At 44.8% G+C, this 17,607-nt stretch overlaps 1 protein-coding gene across 3 annotated transcripts in view; it reads left to right on the top strand.

Annotated features, from left to right (window-relative positions):
- Window positions 1–10,554: 10,554 nt before the first annotated feature.
- SORBS3 (sorbin and SH3 domain containing 3) overlaps window positions 10,555–17,607 on the top strand; it is a 90,338-nt gene continuing 83,285 nt past the window's right edge. For 2 of the 3 annotated variants that reach the window (XM_087706130.1, XM_087706128.1), the window contains exon 1: window positions 10,555–10,805. The gene's annotated coding sequence lies outside the window, so the exon portion shown is untranslated. Of the gene's footprint in view, window positions 10,806–10,890; window positions 11,074–17,607 lie in introns of those variants that run through there. The other variant, XM_087706129.1, reaches the window with a different exon arrangement.

The following is a 17,607-nucleotide window of genomic DNA, read 5'->3' as shown; positions in this document are numbered from 1 at the left end:
AACACCCACCCTTCTTCCCATTTCATTCTCATTTAGCCAGCAATGGTCCTGGAGAATATCCCTCCTTCGTGGCTATTCTTTTCCTTTTGTTACTCTTTGGTGGGAAACAAATTTATGTCTGCTATTCTTCATATTATTGAAAAAAAGGTAAACAATAATGTTAACCTCTTTTCCATTATTTTTAATTATTTTTAATTACTTTCTAATATCCATCCATCTCTCTCTCTCTAACTCACTCACTCACTCACTCACTCACTCACTCACTCACTCACTCTCTCTCTCACATATACACAAACATTAGAGAGAGGGGGGGAAAAAGAGAGAGGGGGGGAGAGAGAGAGAGAGAGAGAATGAGAATATATTTCCGTGATGGCACGCAGAGCCATTTCTTAGGTCACACAAGGCATTGCCCTGTCAGCTCCAGCACACATGCGCCCGCTGGTTAGCTGATTTTGGCCATTCCCTGAAGCCTCCAGAGGGCAAAAAAAAAAAAAAATGCGCAAAACGGAAGTTTGGAAACAGACTTTGGGCGCTTTTTTCTCCCTCCAGAGTCTTCAGGAGGCTTCCCTGTATCCTAACAGAACACATAGAGCCAAGGAGTTTTAGGGGTGTCTTATCTCCATAGTATTTGTTTCCAGAGAGTAAGTCATCTGTGTACCAAGTTTGGTTGAAATTACTCGAGGTGTTCCAGAGTTATGCTGGAACACACATACACACACATGTTTTTATATATATCTAGAACAGAGGTTCCCAAACTTGGCAACTTTAAGACTTGTGGACTTCAACTCCAACTCCAGCAGAGCTGGCTGGAGAATTTTGGGAGTTGAAGTCCACAAGTCTTAAAGTTGCCAAGTTTGGGAACCTCTGTTCTAGAAGATAGATTGTATGAATATGTTAGGCACTTACAGAATTCACGAATTGTTTAAAGCGGCACAAAGCTCTGGGAATCTTTTTTTTTTAAATTTGATTATTAAAAGCCCTTATTGTTAGCAGTCATTTTCTGGCAATATTCCCACCTAGGACTTCAAGGGAAAATCCAAAAGCACAATGTATGAGGAAAAAGCGGGCGTTTCATCTCCTGCATAATGTCAATGAACGCAAAAAAAAAAAGGATAGTTACTTGGCAAGATGAACTTGGGGCGGGGAAACCATTACAGATGGTACCTTTGTGGCTAAGGTAGAGTGTTTAAGTTACGGAAATGTTGACTCCCTTACAATAAGGAAGTACAAATGAATAACTTATTATGATCAGTGACAAGAACTGTAAACACATTAAAAATAAAGTAAAAAAAAGATAAAATAAGGGTAATCTTCAACTTACGACCACAATTGAGCCCAGAATTTCTGTTGCTAAGCGAGACATTTGTTAATTGAGTTTGCCCCATTTTATGATTTTTATATCACTTGTTGTTAAGTGAATCATTAAATTTCTTAAGTTGGTAACATAGTTGTTAAGCGAATCTATTCCCCATTGATTTTGCTTGTCAGAAGGTTGCAAAAGGAGATCATGTGATTCTGGGATACGGCAACCATCATAAATATGGGCCAGTTGCCAAGCATCCAGTTTTGATCACGTGACCAAGGGGACGCTGCAAAGGTCATAAGTGTGAAAAATGGTCAAGACATTTTTTCCAGAGCTGTTGTAACTTTGAATGGTCACTAAAGGAACTGATGTTAAGTAGAGGACTATGGGTATTAGAATTGGAGATGGGTTCATCAATAGATTATAAATGTCTACTTAATTTGATAGGCAGCATAACAAAATTTAGCCACATTCAAAAAGACCAATCTGATAAGGGAGAATTCATGTTTGCAATCAACTTGCAAACTTTTTAAAAATAGAGAAAAATAATGATAATAATATCTTTGGGACAATCAAATAGTGCAACCCATTTAGCCTTGGAAGAAATATTTAATAAAAATATTGAATACCTGCAGCATGTTGATAAATATAAATATACGTGTGTGTGTGTGTGTGTGTGTGTGTGTGTATGTATGTATGTATGTATGTATGCATGTATGTATGTATGTATGCTGGTCTTGTTGTATTCAGGTCTTTTCCCCATGTAAGATTGAGATTGTCTCGCCACTCACACAAGCACGAAGCTGAAAACACCAGCCTGAAATACGAGACATTGTGATCTTGGAACGTTAAAATATATTGCTCACTTAGGTTTTGTTAGCACTGCTAACATCATCAGAGTGTAAAAGCCATTAAAGAGATAACTGCCTTTATACAATGTTAATCAATTTGGCCATTGCGTGTGTGGGCCTATCATGCAGGTATCCTTGTATAAGGCAGGTATCTCTTTAATGGCTTTTACACTCTGATGATACAAAACAAGTCCATAAAACATAGATGTGATTTGGGAAAGATGATATGGAAGCAATGGCTATTACGTTGGAGGAGAGAGACTTGAGTTCAAATCTATGTGTAGTCTAAATCATATTGAGAATCCTTGAACCAGATGCACACTCTCAGCCAAAGCTACCCAATAGGGGAGCTGTGTGGCTAAATTGCTAGGATAGAAACAAATAGAGAAAGGAAAAGGTTGAGCGTGTGTGTGTTTATACACACATGCACGCACACACACACACATACTCAACACTTGTGAATGAGATGAATGGCTTTTTAAAATAAAACCCTGTTTCAAAAATTGGACACAATGCAGAACGCATAAAGATGTACTCCATGAATCTCACAGGAATCCATCAGAAAATCTTTCCAAATCTTCTTATCAAGAAGTTTTTGGCAAATTACGCACTATGCTGATTACTCAGAGTTTGGATTTTCATCTTGAGTCACCAAAATACTTTAAGAGTGATTGGCAAAGGAATCTTGGCTACAAATAATCATAGGAGCCTCTGTGCATTTCATAGGGAAATATGGACTTAGTCTGAGCAGTCTGTATTTCCGTATAAAATGTGTAGTTTGAGAGCTGTTGGCAATGAAATTTAATTTCAATGTAGGCCAGTTTGTGTACATTGAAAGTGACAATAAAGTTAGTCTAAGTTCTAAGATCAGTCATTGGCTGCAATAAAATTGTACTTTTGGTGACTTCATGGAATTTGTTTTTGTGGCTCGTATAAGATGTGATTAGATGTGATACTGATACTAAAATCCTGCTTTCCAAAGTTATGTCATTCCCCAAATCTTGCTTCCAGAACCCTGATCAAAATCTATGTAGTTTAGAGGTAACTTGTGCCAGTATTAACACCCATTTTCTTAAGTCATCTGTATCATTAAAAGGTAAAGGTTCCCCTTGCACATATGTACTAGTTGTTCCCGACTCTAGGGGGCAGTGCTCATCTCAGTTTCAAAGCATAAGAGCCAGCGCTGTCCAAAGATGTCTCTGTGGTCATGTGGCCGGCATGACCCAAGGCCAAAGGCACACGGAACGCTGTTACCTCCCCACCAAAGGTGGTTCTTATTTTTCTACTTGCATTTTTTACGTGCTTTCGAACTGCTATGTTGGCAGAAGCTGGGACAAGTAATGGGGGCTCACTCCGTTACGCCCACTGCCAGCAGTTCGATCCTGAGCAGCTGAAGGCTGACTCAGCTTTCCATCCTTCCGAGATGGGCAAAAGAGGGCCCAAATTGTTGGGGGCAAGAGGCTGACTCTGTAAACCGTTTAGAGAGGGCTTTAAAGCACTGTGAAGCGCTATATAAATCTAAAGTCTAAGGGCTATTGCTATTATTTATTGTTGGCAAAGGACTAAGCAAGAGATTGCCAAGTGAAAACTCACTAATTTTCTTCTACTTTTTTCCCCAATAAAAATCAGCACAGGATACATATAATAAAAATATAATAATAACATTAAACATAATTATCTTCCTCATCATAATACTAATAGTTGTCATCTTGTTTATACCTCTATCTTAACATATTTTCTATTCTTTAGTCTTCCTCTTTTATTTCCAATTTCCCTCTTAGTCCTCTAACCATTGATAAAACATTTCCCATATCATTTAATATTCAGTTTGTTCTTTCTCTTTAATTATTAATGTTAATCTGTTCATTTCTGCACATTCTAATATTTTCCTGACACCTTCTCATCAATAGGAATCTCTTCACTTTTCCAATGCTGTGCAAATACAATTCTAGCTGCAGTTAATACAGGGATAATAAAATTGTTCTTTGTTAATGCTCAAAGCACTTCCTGTTATCTCAGTAATCTCTGCCATAACTTGCAAAACCAGGTTGCTGAGCTCCTGTAAAGCTTGAGCTCTACAGGAACTCATGGCTAAAATTCATTGTTCAGGTCTCAATTCCCTGTTAGTCCTTTAATTGACGTTCTTGACACCGTGGAAAGCTGACTTGGCAGTTTATATAACCTTTCCGAGACTTGTGAACACGAGTCATATTTAAAGATCATATGAAGGCATCTATGAATTAGGCGACACGGTGGCTCATTGGCTAAAACACTGAGGTCGTCGATTAGAAAGGTCAGCAGTTCGGTAGTTCGAATCCCTAGCGCCACGTAACAGAGTGAGCTCCCATTACTTGCCCCAGCTTCTCCCAACCAACAGTTTGAAAGCATGTAAAAATATGCAAGTAGAAAAATAGGAACCACTTTGGTGGGAAGGTATCAGCGTTCCGTGCACCTTCGGTGTTTAGTCATGCCGGTCACATGACCACGGGGATGGAAAGAGCCGAGGTGGCGCAGTGGTTAAATGCAGCACTGCAGGCTACTTCATCTGACTGCAGTTCTGCAGTTCAAATCTCACCGGCTCAGGGTTGACTCAGCCTTCCATCCTTCCAAGGTGGGTAAAATGAGGACCCGGATTGTTGTTGGGGCAATATGCTGACTCTGTAAACCACTTAGAGAGGGCTGAAAGCCCTATGAAGCGGTATATAAGTCTAACTGCTATTGCTATTGCTATCCTCGGACAGCGCTGGCTCTTTGGCTTTGAAACGGAGATGAGCACCGTCCTCTAGAGTCGGGAACGATTAGCACATGTGCGAGGGGAACCTTTACCTTATGAAACTAAACCAAAAGCAGACAATAATACATGGCAGACAGCAATATATAGCCTGAAAATAAATAAATATATGGATATATATAATCGATAGCCATCCATCTCAGCAAATGACCCTGGACAGCTCGCAATTCGAAACATAAAAAACATTTTAAGAACAGCTAAGAATTATTAAAAATTTTTTTAAAAAAAACATTAAAACATCTAGTCTTGATGAGTTGAGTTGGACTGGTTTGCTGCCACTCCTTTCCTCTTCCCTCTCCCCATTCAAAGGCCAGGGATCAGCTGGAGCGAGGAGACCCTAAGGGAGAAAGTACAGGGCTTGTGTAATGAGCCCTGGAAAATCATGCTGGGCCATTCGTGTTCCATTGATTCATTTGTTCCAGGCACACAATCTGGCAAACTTCTCAACTGGAAGAGCAAAGTGGGTGGGTGAAAACATAGGAGGCAGCCAAGGAGGGTGGCAGTATGCCTTGGAATCAATCAGTGTGACCACCTGGGCCATTTGATTCCTGCCCCCTGCTTGACCGAAAGCCTGGATTGCAATCTATTTGGGATGTATCCAGAAGTCCAGGCGAGATCTCCTGCCCATTATTAGCAGAAAGAAATGTGGTTTTTTTGTTCAAAGAGGGATACGGGATCTCGCACTGAACCAGATGTCTGCCAAGGGTTGCATAATTGATGCTCATGTCTTCAAGGTTGAATGAGTCTCACATATCGGGATAGGCAACCGAGAAACTCCCTGTTGTGGCCCGCCAGTGGCCAGCAGATTTGGATAGTGAAGAGGTTGGGGAGGAACCTGGGCCAGTCCTGGAGTCTGGGGAAGGTTCGGATGAGGGCTCTGTGTCAGAGGCAGAGGGGGCCAGGGCTGTATGCCAGTTAGCAGCTGCCTTCAGAGTCAGACAGCAGTGAGGCAGATGAACAGCTGGAGCCTATTCCCAGTGTGCGCATGCGCAGAGTCGCCAGACGAAGGGAAGAGCTAAAGAACAGGGGTCGACTTGGGAGTAAGACCACAGGTGGATGATGAATGGCCCTTCTCAGAGGAAATAAAAAAGGAACGAAAGGGGAGTGGAGTTTGGAGGAGACCATTAGTTCGCTTAATTGGTTGGTGACTCTCCGAGGCTCTTTGCCAACTTTTGCAGATATTGGCCTGGCAGCTCTCCAAGCCAGATAAGGTCTGTGACTGTAAATCCTCCCTTGAAAGACTTTGTTGGATGTGAATGAGGAGAATTCACAGGAAATTAATAAAAGGGTTTTTTGTTGTGACAAGGAATTTGCTTCATGCTCTTGAGAAGTCAAAGTCACAACACCCCCTGTGGCTCTATCCCCAGTCCTTGTCATAGCCCTTCCCTGGAACCCATCCGCAGAACTGATGAACATTAGCAACACAGTTTCTAACATTTTGAATAGGATGAAGCCTCTCAATTTGATTTTTTTTCTTAAAAAAAAAAAGAAATTTCTGGGATGATAAAAAAATATGCATGATGCAATGTACATATATGCATGATGGTTACAGGGTCCCAGGGTCTTGTGATCCCCCTTTTTGCAATCTTCTGACAAGCAAAGTCAATAGGGGAGTCAGATTCACTCCATAATTATGTTTCCCACTTCACATCTGCAGTGACTCACTTAACAACATTGGCAGAAAGGTTGTAATATGGGACAAAATTAATGATGAACCCTCGCTTAGCAACATAAATTGTGGGCTCCATTTTGATCCTCATTCAAGGGCTACCTGTATACACACACCCTGTTTTTGCATACCCTTGAGTGTTGTTCTGAGTGGTTTGCCAGTCATGGAGATTCTCTCTGGAGGTCTGCCTCTTTGTGTGACTCAGTTCTTGCATAACCTTCTCTGTGCCATACACATTTGCCTTCATTGCTTTGTGCATGTGGCTGTACCGTGTTTCCCCAAAAATAAGACAGGGTCTTATTTTCTTTTGACCCCCGAAATAAGTGCTTGGCCTTATTTTTGGGGAAGTCTTATTATTTTTGAGGTACAGGAGGCAGCAAGTGTGGTCACCTCATGGCTGCTGCTGTGTTGCACTATTTTCAGGGAGGGCTTATTTTAGTGCATGCGCTCAAAAGCCCTATTGGACTTATTATCTGGAGAGGTCTTATTGTCGGAAAACAGGATAGGTAGGTATGTATGTATGTACGTACATACATACATACATACATACAGAAGAGACAGGGGGGAGGATAGATAGATAGATAGATAGATAGATAGATAGATAGATAGATAGATAGATAGATAGATAGATAGATAGATAGATAGATAGATAGATAGATACATTCAGAAGGGGGGAGGATAGATAGATAGATAGATAGATAGATAGATAGATACATACATACATACATACATACATACATACATACATACATAATGATGATGATGATAGAGAGAGAGAGATACATAGATACATAGATACATAGATACATCGATACATAAATAGATACCATGTTTCCCTGAAAATAAGACAGGGTCTTATTTTCTTTTGACACCCCCCCCCCAAAAATAAGCACTTGGCCTTATTTTTTGGGAAGTATTATTTTTGAGGTGCAGGAGGCGGTGAGCATGGTCACCTCATGGCTGCTGCTGTTGCAATATTTTTTTGGGGGGGGCTTATTTTCGGAGGATGGCCTATTTTAGAGCATGCGCTCAAAAGCCCAATTGGGCTTATTATTCGGGGAAGTCTTATTTTGGGGGAAGCAGGCTAGCTGTTTCTTTGTCAGCGTCCAAAATCCAGGACAACTTTTCCAAACTCCATTGCTCTATATATCCGCCTGCCAGGCCTCCCAAATGACCGTTTTGTAATCTGGCACAATGAACTATGTGAGTGTGTGAATTTATGCAACTCCCCAGTTAATGATTTCAATGTTTTGGCTCTGTGCCTCAGTTCCTGGAACTCAGCCTCGCTCTCGCACTCTGGCCGTGTAATGCAAGAGGTTTTCTGCAGCCCCTTAGTTGATTTTAACCTGTGTGTGAAGTCCTGGAAACACGGGATATGCTGGATAGTTGCAAAACAAGCGGCTTGGTAAAGGGTCAAATGCTGCTATGAACCCTAAGCAGATGCTGTTAAGCTGTTTTTTAGCAGCCGCCTCTATCCCGACACACAGTTATGAGGTCATAACTCTGAGAATAACCGGCCACCCTACATTGCTTGGAGATAGTATCCCACGCATCTGGAGGCACATATGCCTGGTTTTTTGGCCATTTTGGGAGCCATTTTCAGTCTGTTTTTGGCCTGAAAAACAGTCTGAAACGGCCTGAAAGGTGGCCTGAAAACAAGTACCTCCCCCAATGGCCTTTTAGCTGTTTTTCAGGTCACTTCAGGCTGTTTCTCAGGCCATTTTTCAGGCCATTTTGGGGCCCCCCAAAAACAGTCTGAAAATGGCTCAAAAATGGCCTGAAAACACCCCCCCCAAATGCCCTGAAAACGCCCCCCAAAATGGCCTTTTTAGGCATTTTTCGGGCCATTTTCAGGCGCTTCAGTGCCCACAAAGACCAGTTGCCCAGTGCACATGTGCACACTGGAAACCAGAAGAGCAGGTGGCAATGGCACATGTGCCCACAGAGGGGGCTCTGCGTGCCACCTCTGGGATGTGTGCCATAGGTTTGCTATCACAGATCCATGGGGTGCTTATATTGTAAGAGCCCATGGCCTTTCTGGTTTTCTTTCAGAGTGTTCCAAATGGTTTCGCATCTCTTTGGTTGGCGAGATGCTGTACTGCAGGTTGGGGTATCCATGTTTAAAGTCAGAGAACCTGCATGGGATGGCAGCATCTTGCCCTGAGCAGCTTTTGAAGCTGACACCTCTCTCTTAACCACAAAAGTGAATGGCTGGAGGCAGGAAAACCCATTTCCAACTTCTGTGTTACTGTAGTTCAATCAGAACAGGTCTGGAAGGGACCTTGGAGGTCGTCTAGTCCAACCCCCTGCTCAAGCACAAGACCCTACATCCGAAGGTGCTTTCTCAAGAGGCAACTCAAGAAGCTTCTTGGAGGAGAAGCGAAAAGTCTTCAAAGCAAAACCAGGATGTCCAGTTGCCTCTTGAAAAAAGCACCTTTGGGACAACCTGGATGATGGAGAAACTCTTTAGACATACAGAGTTCCTATCCCCGTGATGACGAACCTATGCACGGGTGCCATAGCTGGCATGCAGAGACCTCTCTGCTGGCACACCAGCCATCACCTCCCCCCTCAGCTCCACCGTGCATGTGCATGCGCCTCCTACCGGCCAGCTGATTTTGGGGTCTCTGCTGCACATATGCAAGGGGCAGGGCACATGCAGGAGATGCATATGCATGTGCGGGGGGGGAGGGGGAACGCATCCCCCCCCCGCAGCCTGTTTTTGGCTCCAGGAGGCTGCAGGGAGGCCAAAGTAGGGTGTGGGGAGGTTGCGCACGCATGTACAGGGAGGCAGGGAGAGGGGGGGGTCAGACATGCATGTGCAGGGATGCGGGGTGCGCAGGGGGATCATGCACACATTGCATTATGGGTACAGGCATATGTGCGCACGCCCTGTCACGCACACGCACAGTTTTGGCACGCGATGGGGAAAAGCTTAGCTGTCACTGCCCTGCCCCATTTCAGACAAGTGGCTGCCCACTCTCTTCTTAAAAACTTCCAGTAATGGAGCACTCACAGCTTCTGGTGGCAAGCCGTTCCACTGGTTAATTGTTCTCACTGTTAATTACTCGAGGACGCAACCTAGCGACCAAAACTTTGCCTTTAAGTAAGACGTAACCGATGGAGAAGATGCCCTCCCTTAACCCTAGTTACTCTTCCTCTTCTTCCTCGCGTTACCCTGGGCTGCCGCTCTTTGGGTTGTGAGCCTAGGGGTTTCGGAGGCAGCGGACGCAACTTTCATATGGAACTGGCCGGAGCGGGAAGGGCTGGGTGACCCGGGTCCGAGCTGCCCATTTCCTCTTGCGGCTCTTGCGTTCTCACCCTCCCAGGAGGTCGTGTGAAACCTGCCCGGCCCGGACCCGCTCCGCAAGAGCTGCGCGATCCCCGTCCCCGCCGCTGGTTTTAAAGTTATTATTGTTTTTTCCCTCCTCCTCCTCCTCCTCCCGCCGCGCTGCTCCTCTGAGTTGCTCCCCCTGCAGCTGGCAGCTGGGAGACCGAAGCCGCAGGCTCACACCGGCGCTTTCCGTCCGGAACAGCGGAGGTTTCCTCCGCCTCTGCACGCCTAGCAAGCCCCGGCGCCCTTGGAGTTGGCAGAGCTCCCCGCGCCCCACTCCCGGGTTTCTGGAGCACGTCGGGAAGACCACGAACCCGGCGCCCGCATTTCTTTTTTCCTTCCTCCTTCCCTCCCTTCTTCCTTCCTCCCTCCCAACCCTTTTTCCTTCATTCTTTCCTTCCTTCCTCCTTCCCTCCTTTCTTCCTTACTCCCTCCCTTATTTCCTCCCTCCCTCCTCCTTCCCTTCCTTCCTTTCTTCCTCCCTCCCTCCCTCCTTCCCTCCCTTCTTCCTTCCTTTCTTTCTTCTTCCCTCCTTCCCTCCCTTCTTCCTCCCTCCCTTTCCTTTTTTCCTTCTTTCCTCCCTCTTTCCCTCCCTTCTTCCTCCCTTCCTCCCTTCTTCCTTCCTCCCTTCTTCCTCCCTTCCTTCTTTCCTTGTTCCTTCCTTCTTTCCTGGAGCTGTTATCAGGCCTTCGCCAGGGCCCCCCAATTGCTCCGGCCGGAGCTCCTTTGCACCCGGGCTGGAGGGAAACCACCTGTTTGGAAGTCGAGAAAGGTGCATCGGTGAAGTCACGTGCCTCCTGACCTAGGTCAGCGTCCTTCTGAAAAGCAGTTCTTCCTGCCCCCGCGAGCCGAGAAAGGTAGGCACTTTCCTTGCCCTGAACGGGGTGGCCCCGGGCGCTGGGAAGGCACCTGAAACCCCGCCTTGAGTTACGCAAGACCAGGGAAGGGGCGACCCTTCGCTTGCTGGAAAAAGGGGGAAAGTTTCCTCCTTCCCCCATTTATGTACTATTATTTTTTGGAAGGCCATTTGGAGGGAATTAAAAATCCTGGGGATTCACCCTCCTTCCTACCGCGTCCGATTGCTTCTAACCACTCGCTAGCCGAGGTTAGAAACAGAAGCCCAGAGTAAGTTGAGTTGGAAGTGGTGGATGGGTAAGATAGCTACAAATGTATTTTCTGCGATGTTTGAAAAGTATAGGCTGGATCAATTTTGCAAGCAATGTCGTGTATTCTGTAATGTGAGTGTTCTGCCGTTTTGCCTCGACGCTTTTGCTACTGTTGACTCTGTTGTCGGTTCTGTTTGCTTGGCGTTAGCTCTGTAAACAGCAAGGAGGCATTCTGCGCTCTCTTGCATGGCGAAGGCATCAACCACGCAGACATACCTATTCTTTCAATGTGGCCAAGGAAAGGGAGGAGAGGGTGAGCAGGGGCGAATATTGGAAGACGCGGTCTGTACATTTGACAGCTGAGGAGGACCTTTCTGTAACGGAAGGGAGGTGGAGCAAAGGAGGACGAATCTTTCGTTCAAACAAAGAGAGGTTGCACTTGGAATCAACTGGAAACCACGACTGTACTCTGCCTTTTCCATAACTCAGCGGGAAATGCTGGGTTTTAGCTTGAGTTGCTAAGACTCTACTCAGGGGAACTAGATGTTTTGGCTCTGGAGAGGTTTTACTATTTGCAAGGCAGTAGAAAGCACGAGACAGCTGGTCAAGATCCAGTGGTTAGGTACTTCAATTATTTTGCAACCCTTCAGATCCTCACTTCGGTGAAATTAAATTCATCCACTCACTCGTGAAATTAATTCTTCTGCCTTGTACTGTACTCTTCAAACTGTTTTGTTTGTAACTTGGGTGAAAAAATAGAGAGAAATCTTTAAAGATGGCAGGAAATTGGGCTAGTTAGTTAATGTCCTAGAAGAATATATTCAAAACAAGCTTGAAATCAGGCTGATAAATAGAGACAAACACAATCTTCTGTATTTAAATACTTATACAAAAGTAACTATGTAAATTATAATAGGTTTTTAAATGAGTCAACTGCGGAAAAGTTGATTAAACAACAATAGCATAAACACAAGTTATAACTCCTGTGGTTTAAGTATCTCTTTGCTCTGTGTTGCTTAGACCCCACTTAAGTAATTACCAATTCTGGACAGTACATTGAAGAAGGAATTTGCTGAAGTAGAATCAGAGATGAACAGGGAGGATCTGGGGAGCGAAGAAATGGAAATGTTTAGGCATGAAAAAGGATAGGATAGTACTTGCCCAATACCTGTGAGAATTTCACTAAGAACAAAATCACAATACAGTATAGTATGCATTGTTTTAGAGTGTAGAAGATGGAATTACATGATTCAATTTACAGGAGAGCAAATTTCAATTAAATGTGGGGAAAATATTCAATCAGGATAATTCAGCTATAGAATGAGCCTCCAGGAAGGTGGTGAGTTTCCTCTTCCTCTCCCCCCCCCCGCTTCCTTCCCTGTATCCCAGACATGTCCCATAAGAATTGTAGATTATCTACTTGATAATATATATGGGAGTTGTCTGCCATCAATATTCTATTTTTCCCTGTTGTCTCACTATTAATTTTTAGACAAGCATGCAGTAGAGATATCAGTATAACTTAGCTCAAATTATTACCTAGCTGGAGGATCTTCTATTTGTTTTATGTCCCTAGATATGTTGGACTTCACTTCTTATAATTTGTCAGTCTGCATGGAAATGCACCAATGGTGAAATTCATTTTTTTTTACTACTGGTTCTGTGGGCATGGCTTGGTGAGCAGGGCAGGGGAAGGATACAGCAAAATTCCCATTCCCTTCCGATCATCTGAGACTCAGGAGGCAGAGAATAAATGGGGCGGGGCCAGCCAGAGGTGGTATTTGCCAGTCCTCTGAACTACTCAAAATTTCTGATACCGGTTCTCTAGAACCTGTCAGAACCTGCTACATTTCACCCCTGAAATGCACTTTCGATTTAACCACATGTCCTTAACATGGCTGGGATTTCTATTCCCTCTTGAAATAACACATGGCCATGTTTGCTGAGGGATCTGGAGAACCCCATACTGGGAAAATCCTTGCAAACTAGTCCAATGCTGAGATCGTGTGGATTTCCTGGGGCAAACATCACCTTGACCTCTTTTTCCCCCCAATGCTGATAAATTGTTCTGCACCACCAACCATTCAATCAATCAATGCCAGCAGCTGATTCTTCAAGTGCTGAATTTCTAGATGGGGGAGGGGTCCCACACAGGTAGAGATGACACTTCCTTATTCTCTACAACTTAAGCACTGCCACACCTCCTGAACTGATTGGTTCAAAATTGGGAAAGAGTCCAGCAAGGCTGCATACTGTCGCCCTGCCTATTTAACTTATATACAGAGCACGTCATGAGAAAGGCGGGGCTAGACGAATCAAAAGTTGGAATTGAGATTGCCAAGAGAAATATCAACAACCTCAGATATGCAGATAATACCACTCTAATGGCAGAAAGGGAAGAGGAACTAAAGAGCCCTTTGATGCGGGTGAAGGAGAGTGCAAACGTTGGCTTCAAACTCAACATTAAGAAAACTAAGATCATGGCATCTGGCCCTCTCAATTCGTGGCAAATAGATGCGGAAGAAATGTACGTAGTGACAGATTTTATTTTCCTGGGCTCCAAGATCACCACAGATGGGGAGTGCACCAAGAAATTAAAAGAGGCTTGCTCCTGGGGAGAAAAGCAATGGCAAATCTAGACAGCATATTAAAAAACAGAGATATCACCCTGCCAACAAAAGTGTGTATAGTCAAGGCTATGGTTTTCCCAGTTGCAATGGATGGCTGTGAAAGTTGGACCATAAGGAAGGCTGAGCACCAAAGAATTGAGGCCTTTGAACTCTGGTGCTGGAAAAGACTCCTACGAGTCCCTTGGACTGCAAGGCCATCCAACTGGTCAGTCCTAGAGGAGATCAACCCTGACTGCTCTTTAGAAGGCCAGTTCCTGAAGAGGAAACTCAAATACTTTGACCACCTAATGAGAAGGAAAGACTCCCTGGAAAAGAGCCTAATGCTGGGAATGATGGAGGGCAAAAGAAGAAGGGGACGACAGGTGGCTGGATGGAGTCACCGAAGCAGTTGACGTGAGCTTAAATGGACTCCAGAGGATGGTAGAGGACAGGGAGGCCTGGAGGAACGTTGTCCATGGGGTCGCAATGGGTCGGACATGACTTCACAACTAAAAACAATACCTCCTGTATGTATCCTGACACCTGGAAAGGGGCCAATTGAAATACTTTAGACCTTTCATAAAAAAAACCCATTCTCTACACCAGTGTTTCCCAATCTCAACACTTCAAGATATGTGGACCACAACTCCCAGAATTCCCCAACTAGCTGTGAAGCCTGCTGGCTGGGGAATTCTGGGAGATGAAGTCCACACATCTTGAATTTATTGAGTTGAGAAACATCACTCTGGGCATTTGCAGTGAGTAACTATTTTCTCCCTTCTTGCTACGTCTGTTCAGTGTTTGGAAATTATCAGCCTGTTTCAAGCTGGATCCTTCCCCCTCCCTAAACTCTTTTTTTTTAAACGATGTTCTCTTCTTTATTTTTTTTTCTTAAAGAGTCCCCCCACCCTTTCTCCCTTCCCAGATTTTTCTGCAATTTGTCAGTGCAGCTTGTTTGCTGAAGAGGTCATGAGACTTGTCTAAAAGTGGAGCAATTTTCATGCTTTTTTCTTTCTTTCAGAGTTTGGTTTTGATTAGATGTCACAAGTCCTGCTTTTCCTTCCAAACTTTTCTCCGTGGGTGGGAGTTTTCTGATGGCTGCATTTTGCTGCCTGGCTTTCTGGGCTGCTCTGAAGAGAGAAGAACAGAAGCCTTGATCCGTCTGTTGGAAGAAATGTCCTTCTGGGTTCAGTTCCAAGTGGGGAGAAAGACACTGGAAATATGGAGGCTGTTTGGAAAGATGGTTTTTAATGGTGGACAGGACCACATGAAGCCTTGAAGATGTTGGGTGAAGGAAAAAAAAGGAAGAGATGCTGAGAGTGCCTGAAAGGCCTATGAAGCGGTATATAAGTCTACTGCTAAGTCTAAGTCTACTCATTGGGCTTTTGAATTTGAACCTGTATTCTGATTGGTTGTCAGGCTCCCATGGGGCCATGCAGGGGCAACTCTGTAGGCTATCCTGAGTCCCAGGCTTGGTTGAGTTTTGCTGGGTGATGTAATCTTTATTTGAAAAGTTACAGCATATGCTGCACATTAAAAAAAAACATTATTGATTTCTAAGACACCCCTTATGCCACTCATGTTCTTCAGTTGATTTTGGATGACAGCTCCCCAAATTCCCAGTTGTCATATCAACAGGGAATTCTGAGAACTGCAATCCCCAAAGATCAGATGGGGAGTGTTTATCATGCTGCTGGGAATTATCCTTGGGCTGAATCTTCATTCTGTGTCCCTTAGCTAATGGCTCTAATTATTCCCTAAAACTCAGCAACACTTTTGTCCTAAAAGTTAGAGACTGGAGAGACACTTGTCTGGAATGGGGTCTCCTGCTTGAGCAGGGGGTTGGACTAGAAGACCGCCAAGAACATTTCCAACTCTGTCATTCTGTTATAGTGTTAATCAGAGGTGGGACTGAAATTTTTTAGCAACCGGTTCTCTGCCCCATTGCTATGGCTGTAGGGGTGTGGCCTAGTCAGCTTCCTGCACCACGGCAAGGGGGAAGCTTTTGCCCTCTCCAGGCTTTTTTTGAGCCTCCGGGAGGGTGAAAACGGCCTCCCCTGGATGTCGGAGGCCCTCTGGAGCCAGGAAATGGGCCCATTTCCAGACCCTCCAGTACTTCTAGGAGGACTGTTTTTCACCCTCCCAGAGCCTCCATGTGAGCTCTGCACTTACCTGGCATCCAAAACGGGCCACGCAGAGACTCCTGGGAAGGGCGGGGGGTGGAGCCAGCCAGTTGTCATAACTACCGGTTCGGTGAATCAGATTGAAATGAACATCCAGTTCTCCCGAACCAGTCCAAACTGTCTGAATCCCATCCCTGTAAGGTTATACCTCCCAACGTGCTGTGATTGCAACTGCTGGGCTACTGGACGGTCTAAGTGAGCCCCAGGTTGGGAAAAGAAATCCGTCCTGTGTCCTCAGCAAGGCTAAACATGTTGATATAGTTAAATGTCTGAATCTTTTCTCTGCCTTCCCCTCCCAAATACCTCTCTCTGGCTGTTTTGAATTGGGAACATCCAGGAAGAAGCTCCCCCCATTTTTTTTCCAGATGAAACCTCGGTGGACAATTGTTCCCATTGCTCAAGAATTCACATCAGTGCTACAAATTGGCAAGGGGGAGAGCAGCCTTTGGGTGGGGAATGGAAATGTTTACATGGAAAGTTCAAGGGAACAACCAGTGAGTCGGTTGTAGCCAGGTAATGAAATCCAGAACCCTCCCACCCTTAAAAATGCCCCGTACCAGAAAGAAGCTTCATTAGATTAGGAGCAGGGAAAACAATGGGCAGTGGGTATATTTACTGACATTTGCTGTTGAGTAATTCCCACCCTCTCTGTAGTTCCCAACACTCGTCGATTCTGGGAAGACCAGGAATGAGCTTTGGTTCTCAGCCAGAGAGGGAGAGGAACGTGGCAGTCCGGCATGGAATTTGGCACTGGGGATTTGGCACGGAGTGATACAAAGCGTATCTGGCCAAAGTCCTTCCAATAAAAATCTTCATAATACTACAGAGGGAGAGGGGGAGGGGGGGAGGGAGAGGGAGGGAGGGAGGGAGGGAGAGAGAGAGAGAGAGAGAGAGAAAGAGAGAGAGAGAGAGAGTCTTAAAAGACACATTTCAGCCTTTAGTCTCCAGATCACTGAACTGCATCAATGTAATAGTTCCTCACTCAACTTGAATTCAGAAAGTGGCATACAGAAGCTGCCTTCCATATTTACACGGGGTTTAGTTATATATTTTGGGTCCATAACTATGTATGATTCCTAAAAACAGACCTTTAGAAATGATAGTTGGATGTAGGGCTGGTCCAAATCAGAGGTGGTGTCAAATTTCCTAAAGATGCCCTAATTGATTCATAAGCATCAGTCAAGTTATCAAAACGAAACCAGTGATTTATTAGGAGCTTCATTAGGCAAGATTTGTTTGCAGTCAAGCCTGTGCTTTGTTTGATTTACTTCTGAACTTTATCCCTGTTCCTCCCCTCCCCTCAGTCTGTGTCATAGATCACATTCCCCTGCAAGGTGCACCCCTTCCAAGCCGGTTGCAGTAATCTGAGATCCGACTTCGGCCGACAGTATGTGTGGAATGTACTCTGCCCACCTTGTCCCCCATGACAATGCCGGGAATTGACAGGTGGGTTGCTCCCAGTTTGGCCCGGTTCGGCTGAACCGGTAGTGGCGGTAGCGGGAGGCTCCACCTACGTGCTTGGATGCTTCTGCGCATGCACAGAAGTGTTGCACCCACAAGCGCGCAAACACAAGCAAACCGGTAGTAAACTGGTTAGCAACCCATCACTGATCCAAATGGCCTGATTCAAACAGCATTGCAAACCATATTGTGGTTGGCTAGTTTTTGGCTTAGTACACTGGGCAATTCCAATGTTTATGGCTTGTAAAACTTTGCTTTAAAGCCTGTAGTGTTGTGTGGATACAGTGAGTTGTGATTTAT

The sequence above is a fragment of the Thamnophis sirtalis genome, unplaced genomic scaffold (assembly GCF_051295495.1).
Source record: "Thamnophis sirtalis isolate CommonGarterSnake01/CBP01778 unplaced genomic scaffold, rThaSir2_p1.2 scaffold_2, whole genome shotgun sequence".
Taxonomy (NCBI): domain Eukaryota; kingdom Metazoa; phylum Chordata; class Lepidosauria; order Squamata; family Natricidae; genus Thamnophis; species Thamnophis sirtalis.
Note: the sequence above shows the minus strand (reverse complement) of the source record. Positions and strands in the feature narration are given on the sequence as shown.